The 22395-nt window shown below is 39.0% G+C and overlaps 2 pseudogenes; both read left to right on the top strand.

Moving 5' to 3' along the window:
• LOC102280446 (cytochrome P450 2C18-like) overlaps positions 1–6096 on the top strand; it is a 31144-nt pseudogene extending 25048 nt beyond the window's left edge.
• Positions 6097–10258: 4162 nt separating this feature from the next.
• On the top strand, positions 10259–20999 carry LOC138985809 (histone-lysine N-methyltransferase SETMAR-like; annotated as a pseudogene).
• The last annotated feature ends 1396 nt before the right edge of the window (positions 21000–22395 follow it).

Genomic DNA, 22395 nt, shown 5'->3' with positions numbered 1-22395 from the left:
CAGTGCAAGTGTTCCAAGTTTGTTCTGCCTCTTTTGTATTGTTTGTCTGATCTTAGATATTTATTTTTCCAAATGTTATCAGTTTTTATTTGATATTTGTTTGTATGAGTGTCAGTCAATTTACCAAAACACTCTGCTGGGATTTTTATCTGGGTGACATTAGATCAATTTGAAAAGACTTAACATCATGACACATCGAGTCTTTCAATTAATGGGCATGGTATATAGTCCTTGGTTTGGGGAGCTTTCTTTAATTTTCTCAATAATGTCTTTTTCAGTAAATTGGCTCGCAAAACTTTTTTGCAAGATGCTTAATACTGTTATAAGTTTTAAATAATGACTGTCATTTTATTATCTGGAATACAGAAGTATAATTAATTTTATCATTTGGATAACCTTATATAAAGCAGCATTGCTAAATTAAAAAAATTACTAATAATTAATTGCAGTTTCTATATACATTGTCATACTATCTGGGTAAATATCTTTGTTTCATCCTTCATCATTTCTGGTCTCTTGCAGGGTGAAGATTAACATAAAATATTAAGCATGATGTTTTATATACATTTTGTTAGATTTTTAAAGTCAGTTTCAGTTCAGTTCAGTTCAGTCACTAAGTCGTGTCTGACTCTTTGCCACCCCAGGGACTGTAGCACACTGGGCCTCCCTGTCCCTCATCATCTCCCAGAGTTTGCTCAAACTCATGTTCGTTGAGTTGGTGATGCCATCCAACCATCTCATCCTCTGTTGTCCCCTTCTCCTCCTGCCCTCAATCTTTCCCAGCACAAGGTCTTTTCCAGTGAGTTGGCTCTTTGCAACAGGTGGCCAAAGTATTGGGGCTTCAGCTTCAGCATTACTCCTTCTAATGAATGTTCAGAATTGATTTCCTTTAGGATTGACTGGTTTGATCCCCTTGCATCCCAAGGGACCCTCAAGAGTCTTCTCCAACACCACAGTTCAAAAGCATCAATTCTTTGGTGTTTAGCCTTCTTTTAGGTCCTGCTCTCACATCCATATATGACTATTGGAAAAACCATAGCTTTAACTAGATGGATTTTTGTTGGCAAAGTAATGTCTCTGCTTTTTAATATGCTGTCTAGGTTGGACATAGCTTTTCTTCCAAGAAGCAAGGGTCTTTTAATTTTGTGGCTGCAGTCAATATCTGCAGTGATTTTGGAGCCCAAGAAAATAAAGTTTCTCACTGTTTCCATTGTTTCCCCATCTGTTTGCCATGAAGTAACAGGACAAGATGCCATTCGTGATCTCCATGTTTTGAATGTTGAGTTTTAAACCAGCTTCTTCACTCTCCTCTTTCACTTTCATCAAGAGGCTCTTTAGTTCCTCTTTGCTTTCTGCCATAAGGGTGGTGTCATCTGCATATCTGAGGTTATTGATATTTCTACCAGCAATCTTGATTCCAGCTTGTGCTTCCATCCAGTCCACCATTTCACATGATGTACTCTGCAAATAAGTAGGGTGACAATATAAATATACAGCCTTGACATACTCCTTTCCCAATTTAGAACCAGTCCGTTGTTCCATGTCCAGTTTTAAATGTTGCTTCTTGACCTGTATACAGAGTTCTCAGGATTCTGGTAAGGTGGCCTGATATTCCCATCTCTTTAAGAAATTTCCACGGTTTGTTGTGATCCACACAGTCAAAGGCTTTTAGGGTAGTCAATGAAGCAGAAGTAGATGTTTTTCTGGAATTCTCTTGCTTTTTCTATGATCCAATGGATGTTGGCAATTTGATCTCTGGTTCCTCTGCCTTTTCTAAATCCAACTTGAGTATCTGGAAGTTCTTGGTTCATGTACTGTTGAAGCCTGGCTTTGAGAATTTTGAGCATTACTTTGCTAGCATGTGAAATGAGTGCAATTGTGCCATAGTTTGAGCATTCTTTGGCATTGCCCTTCTTTGGGACTGGAATGAAAACTGACCTTTTCCAGTCCTGTGGACAACAACCATCAACATGAGAATGTTGGATTCCACCAAAAAAAGATACCCCACATCCACGGGTAAAGGAGAAGCCTCAACAAGATGATAGGAGGGGATCAACTGCATTTAAAATTAAATCTTAGACACATCAGAGAAGCTCAGAGGGCACAAACAAAACCCTGTGCACGCAGGATTGAAGGCAAGGAGCAGTGACCCCCCACAGGAGACTGAGCCACACCTGCCTTTGAGTGCTTGAGTGTCTCCTCCAGAGGCATGGATCAGCAGTAACCTGCTGTGGGGACAAGGGCTCTGGCGGCAGCAGACCTGGGAGGCACGGCATGTGGCGTTAGTCCTCTTGGAAGAGGTCGCCACTGGCCGACCATAGAGCCACTGAGCAGACGACACACAAACTGCAGAACAATTATAGCAAAGAAGTTCTTACACTGTTGCAAAGGTTCCAGGGCCCACAACAGATTTCCTAACCTGGGCATCTGGCAGAAGGACTGAGAACCCCCAGGGAAACAACAAAACCTTCTTTGCACCAGGACCTGGGAGAAAGGAGCAATGACCCCACAAGAGACTGAGCCAGACTTGCCTGTGATTGTCCTGGAGTCTCTGGTGGAGGCTTGGGTTGACAGGGGCCTGCCGTGGGGTCAGGGCCACTGACTACCACAGTCCTGGGAGCTGCAATATGTTGGCATATATAAGTCTTTTTGAAGGCCAAACTATAGGGAGGGAACACAGCCCTACCCGTGAGCAGAAAATAGGATTAAAGATTTACTGAGTATTTACTGAGATTTACTTGCCCACCAGAGCAAGACCCAGTTTTACAAAGCCATCCTTTCCATTAGGAAACTTCCACAAGCCTCTTATCCTCATCCATCAGACAGAATGAAACCACAATCACAGAAAACTAACCATACTGACCACATGGATCACAACCTTGTCTGACTCAATGAAACCTTGAGCCATATTAGGAATAAAAGAGTTTTATTTGAGCCAGATTTAGGACTAAGCCTGTGAGACAGCCTCTCAGATCACTCTGAAGAGCTGCTGTGGAGAAGCATGGTTTTCAGCAAAGTTTTATACTTTGTCAGAACAAAGTACATCAAGCAAATCAGGGAAACATTCCTTCAAGGTTTCTTTTTTTTTTTTCTCTCCAAAGATCAGCATGTTTACAAAGTCAGTATGGCCTTGAGACCTGGGAAGGGAGTCTTTTCAGCTTTGCTGTCCTAAGAACATTTAATCTGTATTTTTAACATTTTTTATTTCTAGTCAGTCAACCCTTTTAAAAAATGATTAAACAGATGGGTAATGTATGTCTGATAGGCCACAAAGAGGCTGCTTTACTTAATGTAAAATTCAAGTTAAATGAAGTATAAGCAAGAATGACTTCCCCATTCCTCAGTATGTAAAAATTTCTTCCATTAATATCAGTTTATCTATCTACCCACCTATCCATCAACACCTCACTACTTTAGTGAGTATGTCTCATTAACAATGATTTTTATAAAGAGAATAATAATATTTACACTCAAGGGTTACCAAGAGTACACTCATATTATGTACAGCTTATACTTAAAAATTCCCAATTTGCCTAGAATATACTTTATAGCTTTCTTTTTTCTTTGCAATTTAATAAGTAGCCTAGGGATAAGCATATAATTTTGTCACCTTTTCTCTTTAGTTTCCTGTTATCAGTTCCCTTTACTTTGTATTTCTTTTAACATTTAACTTTGTGAGGAATTCAATTTAGTAGTCTTGTAAAATATTCTGCAGGCAATTGTTTTCTAGAGATTAGATTTCAGTTACTATTTGGTTAGACAGCTATGTAGGTGCATTTGTGTTCCACTGAAATTCATCTGGGAGGTGGGGACACATAATGTCATCCCATTATTGGTATGGGGTGTTCTTCATATAATAAAATAGTATCTGCCAGATTTCTCTATGGGAGAGTTTCTTTTTTTTTTTTTTTTACATTTAATTAATAAAAATCTATGGTGTGGTACTTCAGAGCTTTGTAAATATCAAACTTCTTAACCATTCACTCTACAGTTTTAGCATTTATGGATGACAATTGCTTGAATTAATGATCCTATGCTGAATTGTTATAAAATGATTTTTCTAATTTTATCTTTGTTTCTGTTTCTATGCTGAGATTAATCTGTAATGAAATCTACCCTATATTTTCAAATAAGACAATCTGCATGAAAATGATTAACACTAATAATTGCTCTAGTACTTATTATTATCCTGCTGCTGCTGCTGCTGCTAAGTCACTTCAGTCGTGTCTGACTTTGTGTGACCCCATAGACAGCAGCCCACCGGGCTCCCCCGTCCCTGGGATTCTCAAGACAAGAACGCTGGGGTGGGTTGCCATTTCCTTTTCCAATGCATGAAAGTGAAAAGTGAAAGTGAAGTCACTCAGTCATGTCTGACTCTTCACGAACCCATGGACTGTAGCCTACCAGGCTCCTCTGTCCATGGGATTTTCCAGGCAAGAGTACTGGAGTGGGGTGCCATTGCCTTCTTCGATTATTATCATAGAAGAGGTTATTTTTGACTAGATCAGATATCTGTTTACAAAAGTACTATGGACAGATAACTCCAAACACTTCAAGTTCCAATAGTGATTTCCATTTCAAACCATTGTCCACATATGAGAAGAGTGGAAATTGAAGTGACAAAGCAGCTATGACGGATGGACACCTGTGTCCAAATGTGGTGATAAGCAGAATGGATTCACCCTGGGACCCATGTACTCACTGTTTCAAATGCTTTTGAGATTTACTTGCAACATTACTGCCACTCATCTTTAATTTATTTTTGTTTATTACTTACTCTGTCTGCTGCTGTCTTGCTCAAAATGCCGCAGCCCTTCTTTAGCCTTAGATTCTTCATCTATAAATCATAAAATTGGACTAAATGGTTTGCAGCATTTGTCTGGCTCCAGTACTTCTGTGTAGTTTAGTTTATCTTTATCTGTTCTTTCCAGGGCACAGATGTATTAACATTGCTGACTTCTGTGCTACATGATGACAAGGAATTCCCCAACTCAGAGGTGGTTGACCCTGGCCACTTCCTGGATGAGAGTAGCAACTTTAAGAACAGTGAGTACTTCATGGCTTTATCAGTAGGTAGCACAAGTTTATTTTCTTCATCACTTCCGAGAGCAGGATACCTTTTGGGCATCAGCTGGAACTTTCATCCCTATGCTAGGGATGGTAAAAATGCTTTTTTGTCTATGATGAGGGGCGGCAATCACAGTGCCTATATATTTTCCCTCCCCTCAATACATCATCATTGTTGGGCTAGATTACTGAAGCTTGGAGAGGTGACCCAGTTCTTTCAAATTCAGAAATGAAGTTTAGCTACATTCTGAAAATGTAAGAAAAGTGCATCTTAGACAAAAGAAACTCTGTAATAAATCTTTGAAACTTCAAGGTTGATGAAGAGTAAATATACTTAGAGCAGAGAACAGAGGCTGTGGAGAATGGAAAGAAACATGTTGGACCATCAGATTAGGAACAGAAAATAGAATGAATATATGTGTGTTTCTAGAAAAAGATTGAACTTGAAAATATCAAATTGCAGCTATAGTATAAGAATACTTACTGAAGTATGTGGTATAGTGCTGATGCTCAGTAAATGTTTGTTGAGAGAAGGATACCTGTTAAGATAAGATTTAAGTGGATAGCATGTGTGCCTACCCTTTGTCCATCTGTCTATCCAGCCATTCTGCTTTCCTTCTATTCATTGAAACATTCATCAAATGCATAGTCTCTTTCTGACAGCCAGAAACACAATGTTCTGTACATAAACAAGGAGTATATGTACTCTCTGTGTTTCTTGTTTGCAGGGAAACGGATTTGTGTGGGAGAGGGCCTGGCACGCATAGAACTGTTTTTATTCCTGACCACAATTTTACAAAAATTTGCCTTGAAATCTGTGGTTGACCCGAAGGACATTGACACCACCTCAGTTGCCAGTGGGTTAGTTTCTATGCTGCCTTCTTACGAGCTTTGCTTCAATCCTGTGTGAGGAATGTTAGATCATCTGGCTTCAACTGCCTCTCATCAGGGCATCACTCACCTCTTTCCCTTCAGTTTTCCTGAAAATTCCTTCTCTGACCTCTCATCTCATTGTGCTGTTTCACTGCAGAAATGTATCTTCTATTCTCCATATTCTGTAACATTTGTATTGGCCATCACATATGCTAATACTTGTCTAATATTGAGTATTATTATGTAATCAGTACAAAATATAACAAGATGGTTAATGCATACCAATGGAGAGCCTTCTCCTATGCATGTTCGAAACAAAAGGCATAATTTGATGAGTCACTTCTCAGACTCTTTCTCTTTTGTGCTAGTGCATGTACGAAATGGAAGAAAAGGTGTGAAAAGGTCATGATGTCTCTCCTAATTATAAGCCTTTACATCTGGCTTCCACAGGACTGGAAAAGGTCAGTTTTCATTCCAATCCCAAAGAAAGGCAATGTCAAAGAATACTCAAACTACCACACAGTTGCACTCATCTCACATGCTAATAAACTAATGCTCAAAATTCTCCAAGCCAGGCTTCAGCAATACGTGAACTGTGAATTTCCAGATGTTCAAGCTGGTTTTAGCAAAGACAGAGGAACCAGAGATCAAATTGCTGAATCCACTGGATCATCGAAAAAGCAAGAGAGTTCCAGAAAAACATCTATTTCTGCTTTATTGACTATGCCAAAGCCTTTGACTGTGTGGATCACAATAAACTGTGGAAAATTCTTCAAGAGATGGGAACACCAGACCACCTTATCTGCCTCTTGAGAAACCTATATGCAGGTCAGGAAGCAACTGTTAGAACTGAACATGGAACAACAGACTGGTTCCAAATAGGGAAAGCAGTACGTCAAGGCTGTATATTGGTCACCCTGCTTATTTAACTCATATGCAGAGTACATCATGAGACACGCTGGACTGGAAGAAACACAAGCTGGAATCAAGATTGCCGAGAGAAATATCAATAACCTCAGATATGCAGATGACACCACTCCTATGGCAGAAAGTGAAGAGGAACTAAAAAGCCTCTTGATGAAAGTGAAAGAGGAGAGTGAAAAAGTTTTCTTAAAGCTTAACACTCAGAAAACTAAAATCATGGCATCTGGTCCCATCACTTCATGGGAAATAGATGGAGAAACAGTGTCAGACTTTTATTTTTGGGGGCTCCAAAATCACTGCAGATGGTGATTGCAGCCATGAAATTAAAAGACGCTTACTCCTTGGAAGGAAAGTTAAGACCAACCTAGATAGCATATTAACAAACAGAGACATTACTTTGCCAACAAAGATCTATCTAGTCAAGGCTATGGTTTTTCCAGTAGTCATGTATGGATGTGAGAGTTGGACTGTGAAGAAGGCTGAGCGCCAAAGAATTGATGCTTTTGATCTGTGGTGTTGGAGAAGACTCTTGAGAGTCCCTTGGACTGCAAGGAGATCCAACCAGTCCATTGTGAAGGAGATCAGCCCTGGGATTTCTTTGGAAGGAATGATGCTAAAGCTGAAACTCCAGTATTTTGGCCACCTCATGTGAAGAGTTGACTCATTGGAAAAGACTCTGATGCTGGGAGGGATTGGGGGCAGGAGGAGAAGGGGACGACAGAGGATGAGATGGCTGGATGGCATCACTGACTCGATGGGTTTGGGTGAACTCTGGGAGTTGGTGATGGACAGGGAGGCCTGGCGTGCTGCGATTCATGGGGTCGCAAAGAGTTGGACACGACTGAGTGACTGAACTGAGAGAAATTAGGCCGGAGAAGGCGATGGCATCCCACTCCAGTACTCTTGCCTGGAAAATCCCACGGACAGAGGAGCCTGGTAGGCTACAGTCCATGGGGTCGTGAAGAGTCAGACATGAGTGAGCAACTTCACTTTCACTTTTCACTTTCATGCATTGGAGAAGGAAGTGGCAGGCCACTCCAGTGTTCTTGCCTGGAGAATCCCAGGGACGGGGGAGCCTGGTGGGCGGCCGTCTATGGGGTCACACAGAGTTGGACCTGACTGAAGCAACTTAGTAGCAGCAACGGCAGCAGCAGAGAAATTAGGCAAGAAAAAATAAAAGTCATTCACATCAGATGGAAGAAATAAAATGATATTTATTCAAGATCACATGATATTATATGAAAAAATCATAAAGATTTCATACAAAAAGCCCTGTTAGATCTAATAAATGAATTCAATTTCAATGCAGAAATCATTTCCATTTCTACCCATTAATAACAAATTGTAAATTAAAAAGTAATATCATTTATAGCAGCATAAAAAATCTTTATGAATAACTCAACTAAGGAAATGAAAACTTATACACTAAAAATATAAAAATTGCTGAAAGAAATTTAAAAAGATGAGCAAATGAAAGTACATCTGTGTTCATAGATTGGAAGAATTAATGTTGTTAAAATGTCCATAGTACCAAAGCCAACTATGTTTTTAATGCAGTATCTATCAAAACCCTAACAATAATTTTTATAGAAACAGAAATAATCCTAAGATTCATATGAAACCACAGCGCTTCAAGTAGCAATGCAGTCTTGAAAAAGAACAACAATGGGACCTAATCAAACTTACAAGCTAATGCACAGGAAAGAAAATCATAAACACAGCAGAGAGGCAGACTATAGATTGGGAGAAAATATTTGCAAACAATGCGACTGACAAGAGCTTACTTTTGAAAATATACAAGCTCATACAACTCAGCAATAAAAAACAAATGACCCAATTGAAAAATGGACAAATGATCTAATGACCTAAATAGACATTTTTCCAAAGAAGACATACAAATGTCTTCTAGACAAATGAAACATGTTCCATGTTGCTAATTATTTTAGTAATGCAAATTGAATAAGGTAGCATCTCACACAGGTCAGAATAGCTAGCATTAGGAAGTCTACAAATAATAAATGCTGGAGAGGGTTGCGGAGAAAAGGAAACCATCTTACACTGGTGATGAAAATGCAAACTGGTGCAGTCACTATGGAGAATAGTATGAAAGTTTCTCAAAAAACTAAAAATAGAATAACCATGTGATCCAGCAATTCCACTTATGGACATATATCCAGACAAAGCTCTAATCTAAAAAGAAACATGCACCCCTATGTTCATAGCAGCACTAGTCACAATAGCTAAGACATGGAAACAACAAAAATGTCCATCAACAGAGGAATGGATCAAGAAGATGAGGTACATATATGCAATGGAATACTGCTCATCCATAAAAAGGAACCAAATGAAATGCAATTTCCAGCAATATGGATTGCAACTAGAGATTATCATACTAAGTGAAGTCAGAAAGAGAAAGACAAATACCATACAATGTCACTTACCTGTGGAATCTAAAATAAAACACAAATGAAGATATCTATGAAATAAACCCACAGATACAGAGAACAGACTTAAGGTTGCCAAGGGAGAGGGTGGGTAGGGGAGGGAAGGATTGGGAGTTTGGGATTAGCAGGTGCAAACTATTATATTTAGGATGGATAAACAGTAGGTTCCTACTGTATAGCACAGGGGACTATATTCAATATCCTGTAATAAACCATAATAGAAAAGAATATGTATTAATATATATATATATATATATAACTGAGTCACTTTGCTGTTGCAGCAAAAATTAAACACAACATTATAAATCAACTATAATGCAATAAATTTATTAAAAAAACAGAGCTGGAAGCATCACACTTCTTAATTTCAAAATACTAATATATTATATTATGGAGCTATAGCAATTAATCAGTATTGCACTGATGTAAAGATAGACATAAACAGTGCAATGACACTGTATAAAGCCCAGAAATAAATCTGAGCTAATAGAGTCACTTGAAGCTTAATTAGTATGCCAAGACTACACAAAAGAGCAGTCTTTTCTACAAATAATGCTGGGAAAATAGATATGTCTGTTGAAAAGAATGAAATTGGACCCTTATGTTACACTAGATATAAAAATCAACTAAGAATGGGTTAAAGATTAAATGTAAGACCTGAACCTATAAAACTTTCAGAAAAAAACATAGGGTGTAAGCTTCATGATCTGGGTTTTGGCAACAATTTCATGGATAAGGCACTAAAAACACAGGCAGAAAAAGAAAAATTAGACTAGTGGAACTATATAAAAATGAAAAGCTACAAATCAAAGGGAATAATCAATAAGGTGAAAAGGCAATATATAGAATGGAGAAAATATCTGTAAGTCATATCTGATGAGAGGTTAATATCCAAAACATGGAGGAACTCTTACAACTCAATAGTAAAAATCCAAGAACCCAATTTCAAAATGGGCAAAGAGCTAGAAGATCCATCTCTCTTAAATAAACATAACATTGGCCAACAAGTATATAAAAAGGTGCTCAACATCACTACCCATCAGGGCAAGGTAAGTCAAAACCACAGTGAGATATATCCTTACACATGTTGGGCTGGATATTATAAAAAATAAAGAAAGGGGGTGTTGGCAGGAGTGTGAAGAAATTGAAACCCTTGTGTACTAGAAATGCAAAATGATGCAGCTTCTATGGAAAATGGAATAGCGGTTGACCAGAAATTAAAAATAGAATTACCGTATAACCAGCAATGTCACTTCTGACATTGCTATTTACCTAAAGAATTGAAATTAGGATATTGAAGACACACTACATTTCTATGTTAGTTTTGGCATTATTCATAGCAGTCAATATATGAAGAATCCTAAATGTCAATCAATGGATGAATGGAAACAATGGAATATACATACAATGGAATATTATTCAAATTTAAGAAATAGAATATGCTGCAGTACTTGATAACTTGAATGAACTTTGATCAATTAGGCTGAATGAACTTAGACAAGTTTGGAGTACAATCACTGCATGATTCCACTTATATGAAGTATCTAAAATAATGAAAGTCATAGAGTCAAAGAACTGAATGATGTTTGCTAAATCCTAGAGAGCAAGTCAAAGGGGCAGTTGTTAGTCAACAGATATAAGATTTCAGTAACACAAGGTAAGGGCTTCCTTGCTGGCTGAGCTGGTAAAGAATTGCCTGTCAATGCAAGAGATGGGTTTGATCCTGGGTTGGGAAGATCCCCTGGAGAAGGAAATGGTAACCTTCTCCAGTACTCTTGCCTGGAAAATTCTATGGACAGAGAAGGCTGGCAGGCTATAGTCCATGGAGTCTCAAAGAGTTGGACGTGACTGAGCACGCATGCACACAATGCAAGATGAGTATGTTTTAGATATCTACTCTATAGAAGTGTGTCTCTAGTTACCAGTACTGCACTGTACCTTTAAAAATGAGCTATAAGGTTATATCTCATGTTAAGTGTTCTTACCGCAACAAAACAATTTAAAAAGTGCACGCAAGAAGAAATATAGTCCAAATAGGTATTTATCTATTAAATGAATGGAATCAATAATTATTATATTTCAGATGAGAAAATCCAAGACTTTCGTTTACAGGTGAATTCTCTGAAATATTCAAGGAAGATTTTATGCCAATTGTCTATAATATCTTCCAGAATATAGTAGTAAAGGAAATTCTTACTAAATCATTTTATGAGGTTAGCATTACTCTAATTCCAAAATCAGGCAAAGACTTTACAGAAGAGGAAAAGTACAGACCAATATTCCTCATAAACTTAGATGCAAGAAGTCTCAGCATAATATTAGCAAATCAAATCCAACAGTGTAGAAAAGGAATTGTATGCTGGGTCCAAGTAAGATATATTCAAGGTATGGAAGATATGAAATCAATTAATGTACAGGAGACAGGGATCAAGACCATCCCCACGGAAAAGAAATGCAAAAAAAGCAAAATGGCTGTCTGGGGAGGCCTTACAAATAGCTGTGAAAAGAAGAGAAGCCAAAAGCAAAGGAGAAAAGGAAAGATATAAGCATGTGAATGCAGAATTCCAAAGAATAGCAAGAAGAGATAAGAAAGCCTTCCTCAGCAATCAATGTAAAGAAATAGAGGAAAACAACAGAATGGGAAAGACTAGAGATCTCTTCAAGAAAATTAGAGATACCAAGGGAACATTTCATGCAAAGATGGGCTCGATAAAGGACAGAAATGGTATGGACCTAACAGAAGCAGAAGATATTAAGACGAGGCGGCAAGAATACACAGAAGAACTGTACAAAAAAGATCTTCATGACCCAGATAATCATGATGGTGTGATCACTGACCTAGAGCCAGACATCCTGGAATGTGAAGTCAAGTGGGCCTTAGAAAGCATCACTACGAACAAAGCTAGTGGAGGTGATGGAATTCCAGTTGAGCTATTTCAAATCCTGAAAGAATCCTGAAAGATGATGCTGTGAAAGTGCTGCACTCAATATGCCAGCAAATTTGGAAAACTCAGCAGTGGCCACACCACTGGAAAAGGTCAGTTTTCATTCCAATCCCAAAGAAAGGCAATGCTAAAGAATGCTCAAACTACTGCACAATTGCACTCATCTCACACGCTAGTAAAGTACTGCTCAAAATTCTCCAAGCCAGGCTTCAGCAATATGTGAACCGTGAACTTCCAGATGTTCAAGCTGGTTTTAGAAAAGGCAGAGGAACCAGAGATCAAATTGCCAACATCCGCTGGATCATTGAAAAAGCAAGAGAGTTCCAGAAAAACATATACTTCTGCTTTATTGACTATGCCAAAGCCTTTGACTGTGTGGATCACAAGAAACTGTGGGAAATTCTTCAAGAGATGGAAATACCAGACCACCTGACCTGCCTCTTGAGAAATTTGTATACACGTCAGGAAGCAACAATTAGAACTGGACATAGAACAACAGACTTGGTTCCAAATAGGAAAAGGAGTACGTCAAGGCTGTATATTGTCACCCTGCTTATTTAACTTCTATGCAGAGCACATCATGAGAAACGCTGGACTGGAAGAAGCACAAGCTGGAATCAAGATTGCCGGGAGAAATATCAATAACCTCAGATATGCAGATGACACCACCCTTATGGCAGAAAGTGAAGAGGAACTAAAAAGCCTCTTGATGAAAGTGAAAGAGGAGAGTGAAAAAGTTGGCTTAAAACTCAACATTCAGAAAACGAAGATCATGGCATCCGGTTCCATCACTTCATGGGAAATAGATGGGGAAACAGTGGAAACAGTGTCAGACTTTATTTTTGGGGGCTCCAAAATCACTGCAGATGGTGACTGCAGCCATGAGATTAAAAGATGCTTACTCCTTGGAAGGAAAGCTATGACCAACCTAGATAGCATATTCAAAAGCAGAGATGTTACTTTGCCAACAAAGGTCCGTCTAGTCAAAGCTATGGTTTTTCCAGTGGTCATGTTTGGATGTGAGAGTTGGACTGTGAAGAAAGCTGAGAGCCAAAGAATTGATGCTTTTGAACTGTGGTGTTGGAGAAGACTCTTGAGAGTTCCTTGGGTTGCAAGGGGATCCAACCAGTCCATTCTGAAGGAGATCAGCCCAGGGATTTCTTTGGAAGGAATGCTGCTAAAGCTGAAACTCCAGTACTTTGGCCACCTCATGCGAAGAGTTGGCTCATTGGAAAAGACTCTGATGCTGGGAGGGATTGGGGGCAGGAGGAGAAGGGAACGACAAAGGGTGAGATGGCTGGATAGCATCACTGACTCGATGGATATGAGTCTGAGTGAACTCCGGGAGTTGGTGATGGACAGGAAGACCTGGCATGCTGCAATTCATGGGGTGGCAAAGAGTCAGACACGACTGAGCGACTGAACTGAACTGATATGAAAATCAATATACCCCATCACATCAACAGTTTAAAGAGAAGTCCAATGATTCTATATTGATAGATGTATAAAAATCATCTGAGAACATCTAAAACCCACTTGTGATTTAAAACTCTAAGCAGACCAAGAATGGAGGAGCAGTTTCCTCAACTTGATAAAGAAAATTTACAGAAATTCACAACTAACATCATTGTTAATGGTCAGAGACTGGAAGCTTTCCTGCTAAGATAGGTATGAGGCATGATGACCCCTCTAATTATTCCCATTTAGTATTGAACTGGAAGACCTAGCTAAATGCAATAAGAAAAGAAAGAAGAAATAACAGTTACACAGATTGGGAAGGAAGAAATGAAACTATCTTTGTTTGACAATAGGGTGATTATCTATGTAGAAAATCCCGAAGAATGAAAAAACAACTAAGAAGCAATTTTAGCATGTTCCCATGTGGCACCCCACTCCAGTACTCTTGCCTGGAAAATCCCATGGACAGAGGAGCCTGGTAGGCTGAAGTCCATGGGGTCGCTAAGAGTCGGGCACGACTGAGCGACTTCACTTTCAGTTTTCACTTTCATGCATTGGAGAAGGAAATGGCAACCCACTCCAGTGTTCCTGCCTGGAGAATTCTAGGGACGGGGGAGCCTGGTGGGCTGCAGTCTATGGGGTCACACAGAGTCGGACACAACTGAAGTGACTTAGCAGCAGCAGCATGTACGACAGGGAACAAGCAATAGTCAGTTGCTTTCCTATATACTAGCAATGGACATGAAGTTGGGCAAACTCTGGGACATAGTGAGGGACATGGAGGCCTGGTATGTGGCAGTTCATCGGGTTGCGGAGTCAGACATGACTTAGTGACTGAACAACAACAATATTAGCAATGAACAATTGGAATTTGATATTAAAAACTCAATATTATCTACATTAAAACAAAACTTAAGTACTTAGAAATCTGACAAAATTTGCATAAGTTCTATTTGAGGAAAACTCTAAAACTCTGATGAAAAAAACTAAAAAGATTTTTTTTTAATGGAAATACATTCCACATCTATCAATAGGAAGTTTCAATAGTGTTTAGATTTCAGTTCTCCCCAGTTTAGTCTATAGATTCAATGTAATCCCAATCAAAATCTCAGCATGATTTTTTTTAGATATTGACAGTAAGATTCTTAAGTGTATATGAAGAGGTTAAAAACCCAGAATAGTCAACATGATATTGAAATAGGAGAACAAAGTCAGAGCACTGACTCTCTCTGATTTCAAGACTCATTGCAAAGCTACCATGATCAAGATAGAGTGGTATTGATGAAAACAGAGACAAATGATTTAATGGAAAAAAGAGTCCAGGAATATTAATAGGTAGACAGATATAGTCAATTGATCGTTGACAAAGGAGCAAAGCAATTCAATGGAGAAGGCTAGTCTTTTCAACAAATGCTTCTGCAATTACTAATCTCTCTTTCACTCACACATGTGCACACACACAAGTTATCTTATAACCTTCACAAATGTTAATTCAAATGAATCATAGACCTATGTGTAAAATGCAAAACTATAAAACTTACAGAAGTTAATATAAGAAAAAATACTAGATGTTCTTGATTTTGACAATGATTTTTATGTGTATCACTACAGGTAGAATCCATGGAAAGAAAAGAATAATTTGAATTGCATTAAAATTAGCCACTTCTGCTCTACTGAATGTTCCATCAATAGAAACCATTGAGTGGGAAAATTATTTTCAAAAGATGTATCTGATGAAGGATCATAATCCAAAATGCACAAAGAACTCTTAAAACTCAACAATCAGAAATATAACAACCTGATTTTAAAATCGGCAAATCAGAAACAGACTCATAGAAAACAAACCAAATGGGAAAGGGTGTGGTGGAGGGATAAATCAGTAGTTTGAGATTAGCAGCTCCAAACTAATATATCTATATAAAACAGATAAATAACAAGGTCCTACTGTATAGCACAGGGAATTATTTTCAATACCCTATAACCATAATGGAAAAGTGTATGAAAAAGATATATGTCTCTCTCGGAATCATTTTGTTGTACATCAGAAACTAACACAACATTGTTTATCAACTATAATTCAACAAAATAAAAATAATAGGACCCACCCTAAAAATGGCAAGAATATATAGACATGGCAAATAAGCATGTGAAAAATGCTCAACATCATATATCATTAGATACTTATAGAGGAAAACAGCAATTAGATACCACTACAGAATGGCCAAAGTCCAGACCATTGACAAAACCAAATATTGGCAAGGATGTGGAACAACAGGGACTCTCAGTCATTGTTGGTGGGAATGCAAAATGGTACAGCCACTTGGAAGACAGTTGACAGATTTCTTAGAAAACTAAACATGTTTACCATATGATTCAGCAATCACATTCCTTGGTATACCAATGAGTTGAAAACTTATGTTCACATAAAAACCTGCACATGAATTTTTTTTTATTATTTTATATTTTTACTTTACAATATTGTATTCGTTTTGCCATATATCAACATGAATCTGCCACAGGTATACACGTGTTCCCCATCCTGAACCCTCCTCCATCCTCCCTCCCCGTACCATCCCTCTGGGTCATCCCAGTGCACCAGCCCCAAGCTTCCTGTGTCCTGCATTGAACCTGGACTGGCGACTCATTTCATATATGGTATTGTACATGTTTCAATGCCATTCTCCCAAATCATCCCACCCTCTCCCTCTCCCACAGAGTCCAAAAGACTGTTCTATACATCAGTGTTTCTTTTGCTGTCCTATATACAGGGTTATTGTTACCATCTTTCTAAATTCCATATATATGCATTAGTATACTGTATTGGTGTTTTTCTTTCTGGTTTACTTCACTCTGTATAATAGGCTCCAGTTTCATCCACCTCATTAGAACTGATTCAAATGTACTCTTTTTAATGGCTGAGTAATACTCCATTGTGTATATGTACCACAGCTTTCTTATCCATTCATCTGCTGATGGACATCTAGGTTGCTTCCATGTCCTGGCTATTATAAACAGTGCTGCGATGAACACTGGGGTACACTTGTCTCTTTGAATTCATGAATAATTGTTTTATTTATAATTTTATTTATAATTAGCATAATATAAATTCTATTAATTAAAAAGAAAGATGTGCATCCACAATTATAGCTGAAATCAGGTTTGTATTGCTGTATGACAATGAAGATCTTAATGCTAATCATTTGGACAGCAGCAGGAATGTTGCTTAATGTGAGATGTCACTCAACGGGGAGCTTCAAGAATGGGATTCTAATGCAAGGCCTTGTACTGATGCAACGAGGACACTTTGTCTCACTGTAATCAATTGCTCATCAGAAAAGTAAATTAGACTAACTGATCTCAGAAATCCCTTCAGTATTTAAATTATAGTTGACTCTTTCATTCTATGAAAAGCAATGAGCTTCATCAGAAGGCAAGTGGAGCAGAGCAGGCACTTTGTTGTTCAGTTGCTAAGTTGTGTCTCACTTTGTGACTCTGTGAACTTCAGTCACACACTCATTTCTCAAAAAATAAACACAGCTGCTCTAAAACAAGTGATTGAACTTATTTCATCCGATATAAGCTGGCTTGTCTTTTAGAGCATAGGGCTGTGTGAGGTAGGTAACAAATTACTGGTTCTTTTTGTAGGAAATAAAGGTTACATTGAGTCTTGTTGTACAGTTGCTAAGTTGTGTCCGACTCTTTCTGATGCCATGGATTGCAGCATGCCAGGCTTTCCTGTCCTCCATCTCCAGGAGTTTGCTCAAACTCAGGTGCATTGAGTCAGTGATGCCATCCAATCATCCAAGGACTTGCTCGAGTATGAAGGTTACAAAATTAAACTTGTATGACCCTGACTTTAATGAACTGGTGCAGTAATCATTAACTCACTTGATATATCTGGAAAGTCATTGACTAAGATGAGTCACAGAATACTGAATCATGGTACATATGCAGTAAGTGTGGTGACCCTGGTGAACTGAGTGTTTGCTTACAAGGAGGCACGCCTGACTCAGGAGATGTGAATTCCAGGCTTATCTCTACAACCTGCAGGTGCTGTTTTATCTTTGGAAAAGGTAATTGAGAGAATCATGAGATAAAATGGTGTTAAATTCTCTGTTACATGAACTCATGTAAACCTGAGGAATAAAGTATTTTGTAATCAGGTCTTGACAAACATTTTTTTTCTTACTAAAAGAGTTTAGGAATAACTTCACTAATCAGTTTTCAACAAATATCATATGTTGTAGAACTCCTATTTGTGAAGTGTTGTCATTAGTGTTCTGGAGAAGGCAATGGCGACCCACTCCAGTACTCTTGCCGGGAAATCCTATGGACAGAGGAGCCTGGTGGGCTGCAGTCCATGGGGTCGCTGAGTCGGACACGACTGAATGACTTCACTTTCACTTTTCACTTTCATGCACTGGACAAGGAAATGGCAACCCACTCCAGTGTTCTTGCCTGGAGAATCCCAGGGACGGGGGAGCCTGGTGGGCTGCTGTCTATGGGGTCGGGCAGAGTTGGACGCGACTGAAGCAACTTAGCAGCAGCAGCAGCAGCAGCAGCAGTCATTAGTGCTCTGGTTCTAGTTAACCTTTCCAGTGATATTTAGATCTTCATGACCACTAACTGTCATCTCCTGTTCGGGTCTACAGGTACTGGTACTGTGGGTCTGTTTAATGAAGTCTCTGCCTCCCATTCCCCACCAAATCCATACCTGTTGTTCTGTGTACCATCTTCCTTCCCTGCTCTTGATGACAGATTGAAATTATAATGGAGTAATCAGAGTTCAGATATATAAAAATGGAGTCAGGCAGCCATTGAGAATCTGCTCTCGGACGTGTCTTTACACCACCGAGAACCTGACATTTCTTTGACCTGTCCTAGATCCAAGGACAGGTCTAGCCCTATTCAGAGCAACACTTGGCAGCTGCACTCTTGTAGTCTCAAGGTCTCCCCTTTCAACTGTGCAGCCATTTTGGACCCCAGTTTATCCATACTTAATTGGAACCCTTACTTGCCAGATCCAATTATACTTTTAAAAACACTTACGTAATTTTGACTTCCCTGGTGGCTCAGATGGTAAAGCGTCTGCTTACAATGCAGGAGACCCGGGTTCGATCCCTGGGTCGGGAAGATCCCCTGGAGAAGAAAATGGCAATCCACTCCAGTACTATTGCCTGGAAAATCCCATGGACAGAGGAGCCTGGTAGGCTACAGTCCATGGGGTCTCCAAGAGTCAGACACGACTAATCGACTTCACTTCACTTCACTTCATGTAATTTTGAAGGTTTTGCCCTTATAAGCCTCACCCATTTTGTAGTCCAGTGGGGCACCATTCAACTGCTTCTTGAGTCTGTCTCATGCCACAGTCTTACCAAACCCCCAATAAACATCATTTTATTTCACTCAGGTCTTTTCTAAAATTTTGGTTAACACTGTACATACTCCATTTTATTTTTTTCTTATTCTGATAAAAACAGACTTCATAAGGCAACAGAAGCAGTTGTATCTCGAGGCAACTGGGAGGCTTGAGCCATAATTTCTCAAGCCTTCCCCACTAAATTCTTAGAGATTGGTTCTTCCCTCAGTTGCCTGAGTAAGTTTTACCTCTTTGGTGAGGGACAGGGGAGAATCCCTATTTTTGATTTATTCTCTTGAGAATTTGTGACTCTTTGCCCTTGGAGTTCAGGGACATCTGTTTATTGTGAAGCCTGTTATTTTGTGAAAAATCAGGTGTATATTCAGCGTAACATTTGGGAGGTTTGATTTTGTTTTTCTGAAATTATTCTTGAGGCAGCTGTGGTATATATGAGAGAGCATCACAGTGGGCATCAGAAGATCTCAGTTTAAATCCTAGTCTTATTAATTATTAGGTTGGTGCAAAAGTAACTTTGTCATCTGATACTGGAATAAATTCTTAAATGTGGGGAATCAAACCTGGGTCTCCTGCATTGCAGGCAGATTCTTTACATCTGAGCCACCAGGGAAGCCCCTGTTATGTTATACATCATTTTAATGCACATTTCTTGCTTTGTGTTTTTTGCCAATGACTTATCACTTGTGTTTATTTTATTTTTATTTTAGACTAGGGAAATGATGTTAGAGAAAAAGCAAATTCGAATGATTTTCTCATTTGAGTTCAAAATAGGTGGCAAAGCAGCAGAGATGACTCGTAACATCAACAACGCATTTGGCCTAGGAACTGCTAATGAACATAGAATGCAGTCGTGGTTTGAGAAGTTTTGCAAAGGAGACAAGAGCCTTAAAGATGAAGAGCACAGTGGCCAGCCATCAGAAGTTGACAATGACCAACTGAGAGGATGATCAAAGGTGATCCTCTTAAAACTACACGAGAGGTTGCTGAAGAACCCAACATTGACCATACTACGGTCATTTGGCATTTGAAGCAAATTGGAAAGGTGAAAAAGCTCTATAATTGGGTGCCTCATGAGCTAACCGGAAAAAAAAATGTTGTTTTGAAGTGTCATCTTCTCTTATTCTGTTCTGTTCCATTCTATTTGTATTCACTCAGTCATGACCAACTTTTTGCAACCCCATGGACTGTATGTATCCCACCAGACTCACATGTCCATGGAATTCTCTAGGCAAGAATACTGGAGTGGCTTGCCATTTCCTTTTCTAGGGGTTCTTCCTGACCCAGGGATCGAACCTGGCTCTCCTGCACTGCGGGTGAATTATTTACCATTTTAGCCATCAGAACTACACAACAGCAGTGAAACATTCCTTGATCAGATTGTGACATGCAATGAGAAGTGGATTTTATATGGGAATTGGCAATGACCAGCTCAGTAGCTGGACCATGTAGAAGCTCCAAAACACTTCCTAAAGCCAAACTTACAACAAAAAAAGGTCATGGTCACTGCTGATGCACTACAGCTTTCTGAATCCCAGCAACACCGTTACATCTGAGAAGTATGCTAAGCAAATCAATGCAATGCACTCAAAACTGCAACTCCCTCGGCCAGCACTGGTCGACAGAAAGGGCCCAGTTCTCAACGACAATGCCTGACCACATGATGCACAATGAACACTTCAAAAGTTAAACAAATTGGGCTGTGAAGTTTTACCTCATCCTCCGTGTTCACCTGACCTGTTGCCAACTGACTATTGCTTCTTCAAATGTCTGGACAGCTTTTTTCAAGGAAAACGCTTCCATAGATAGCAGGATGCAGAAAATGCTTTCCAAGAGTTCGATGAACCTCAAAGCATGGATTTTTATGCTATAGGAATAAACAAACTTATTTCTCATCGGCAAAAAATATGTTGATCATAATGTTTTCTAAATAAAGATGTGTTTGAGGTTAGTTATAAGGATTTAAAATTCATGGTCCAAAACCACAATTATATTTGCACCAACTCCTTGGAAGGAAAGTTATGACCAACCTAGATAGCATATTCAAAAGCAGAGACATTACTTTGCCAACAAAGGTCCGTCTAGTCAAGGCTATAATTTTTCCAGCAGTCATGTATGGATGTGAGAGTTGGACTGTGAAGAAAGCTGAGCGCGAAAGAATTGATGCTTTGGAACTGTGGTGATGGAGAAGACTCTTGAGAGTCCCTTGGACTGCAAGGAGATCCAACCAGTCCATTGTGAAGGAGATCAGCCCTGGGGTTTCTTTGGAAGGAATGATGTTAAAGCTGAAACTCCAGTACTTTGGCCACCTCATGCGAAGAGTTGACTCATTAGAAAAGACTCTGATGCTGGGAGGGATTGGGGGCAGGAGGAGAAGGGGACAACAGAGGATAAGATGGCTGGATGGCATCACTGACTTGATGGACGTGGGTTTGGGTGAAGTCTGGGAGTTGGTGATGGACAGGGAGGCCTGGCGTGCTGTGATTCATGGGTTCATAAAGAGTCAGACATGACTGAGCAACTGAACTGAACTGAACTGAATATGACCTTTATGACACTGGCTGTTTCTAATCACCCAGAATCTTCCTTTCCCACATTGAAAATTATAAAATTATCATCTCTACCTTCCAATGTTTAACTTTTGGTGGAGTAGACTTGAGATTTCAAGGTGAAAGTCATGTACTTTTATTTATATAATTAGTTGATGTATCTTTGGTCTTTTGAGATGTTTGAATTATATTAGTATTAATGACAAATTCCAAGAATGGCGATCTGGTTGAAATCCAAGAGGTATTTGTTTGGGGTTTGTTATGACTGCAGCTCAGGAGACACAGATCCAAGAAGCATTTAGATTGTGTTCTACCCGACTACAACACGGGGAAATTTATAAATGCAAAAAAACTGCAAAGGTACATAAATTTCTTGTGAAGAATTAGAATTGTTTGTATACTTATGGCTGATGCATGTTGATGTATGGCAGTAACCAACACAATATTGAAAAGCAGTTATCTTTCAATTAAGAATAAATTTTAAAAAGAATTAGAATTGTAGATGACAAGATGTAAAGATACTTGTCAGCAAGAATTTTTTTTTGGGGGGGGGGTTCAAAATGGTTGCATTGTTGTGAAGGGGGTGGGGAACTATGAAAATACAAAATTGTAGCAAGCACCTGGTAGCAGATGCTGTTTTGAAATGGTTGGTGGAGTCCTTGAGTTTGACACAGTTGGCAGTTCAAGTTCTCAGTAATGCAGGAACTTATCTAAACACACCCCTAATGCCTGAACCACAGTTACTGCATTTTGATTTTAAA

This window comes from Bos mutus, chromosome 26, assembly GCF_027580195.1.
Source record: "Bos mutus isolate GX-2022 chromosome 26, NWIPB_WYAK_1.1, whole genome shotgun sequence".
In the NCBI taxonomy this organism is placed as follows: Eukaryota; Metazoa; Chordata; class Mammalia; order Artiodactyla; family Bovidae; genus Bos; species Bos mutus.
This window is presented reverse-complemented; position numbering and strand designations above follow the sequence as displayed.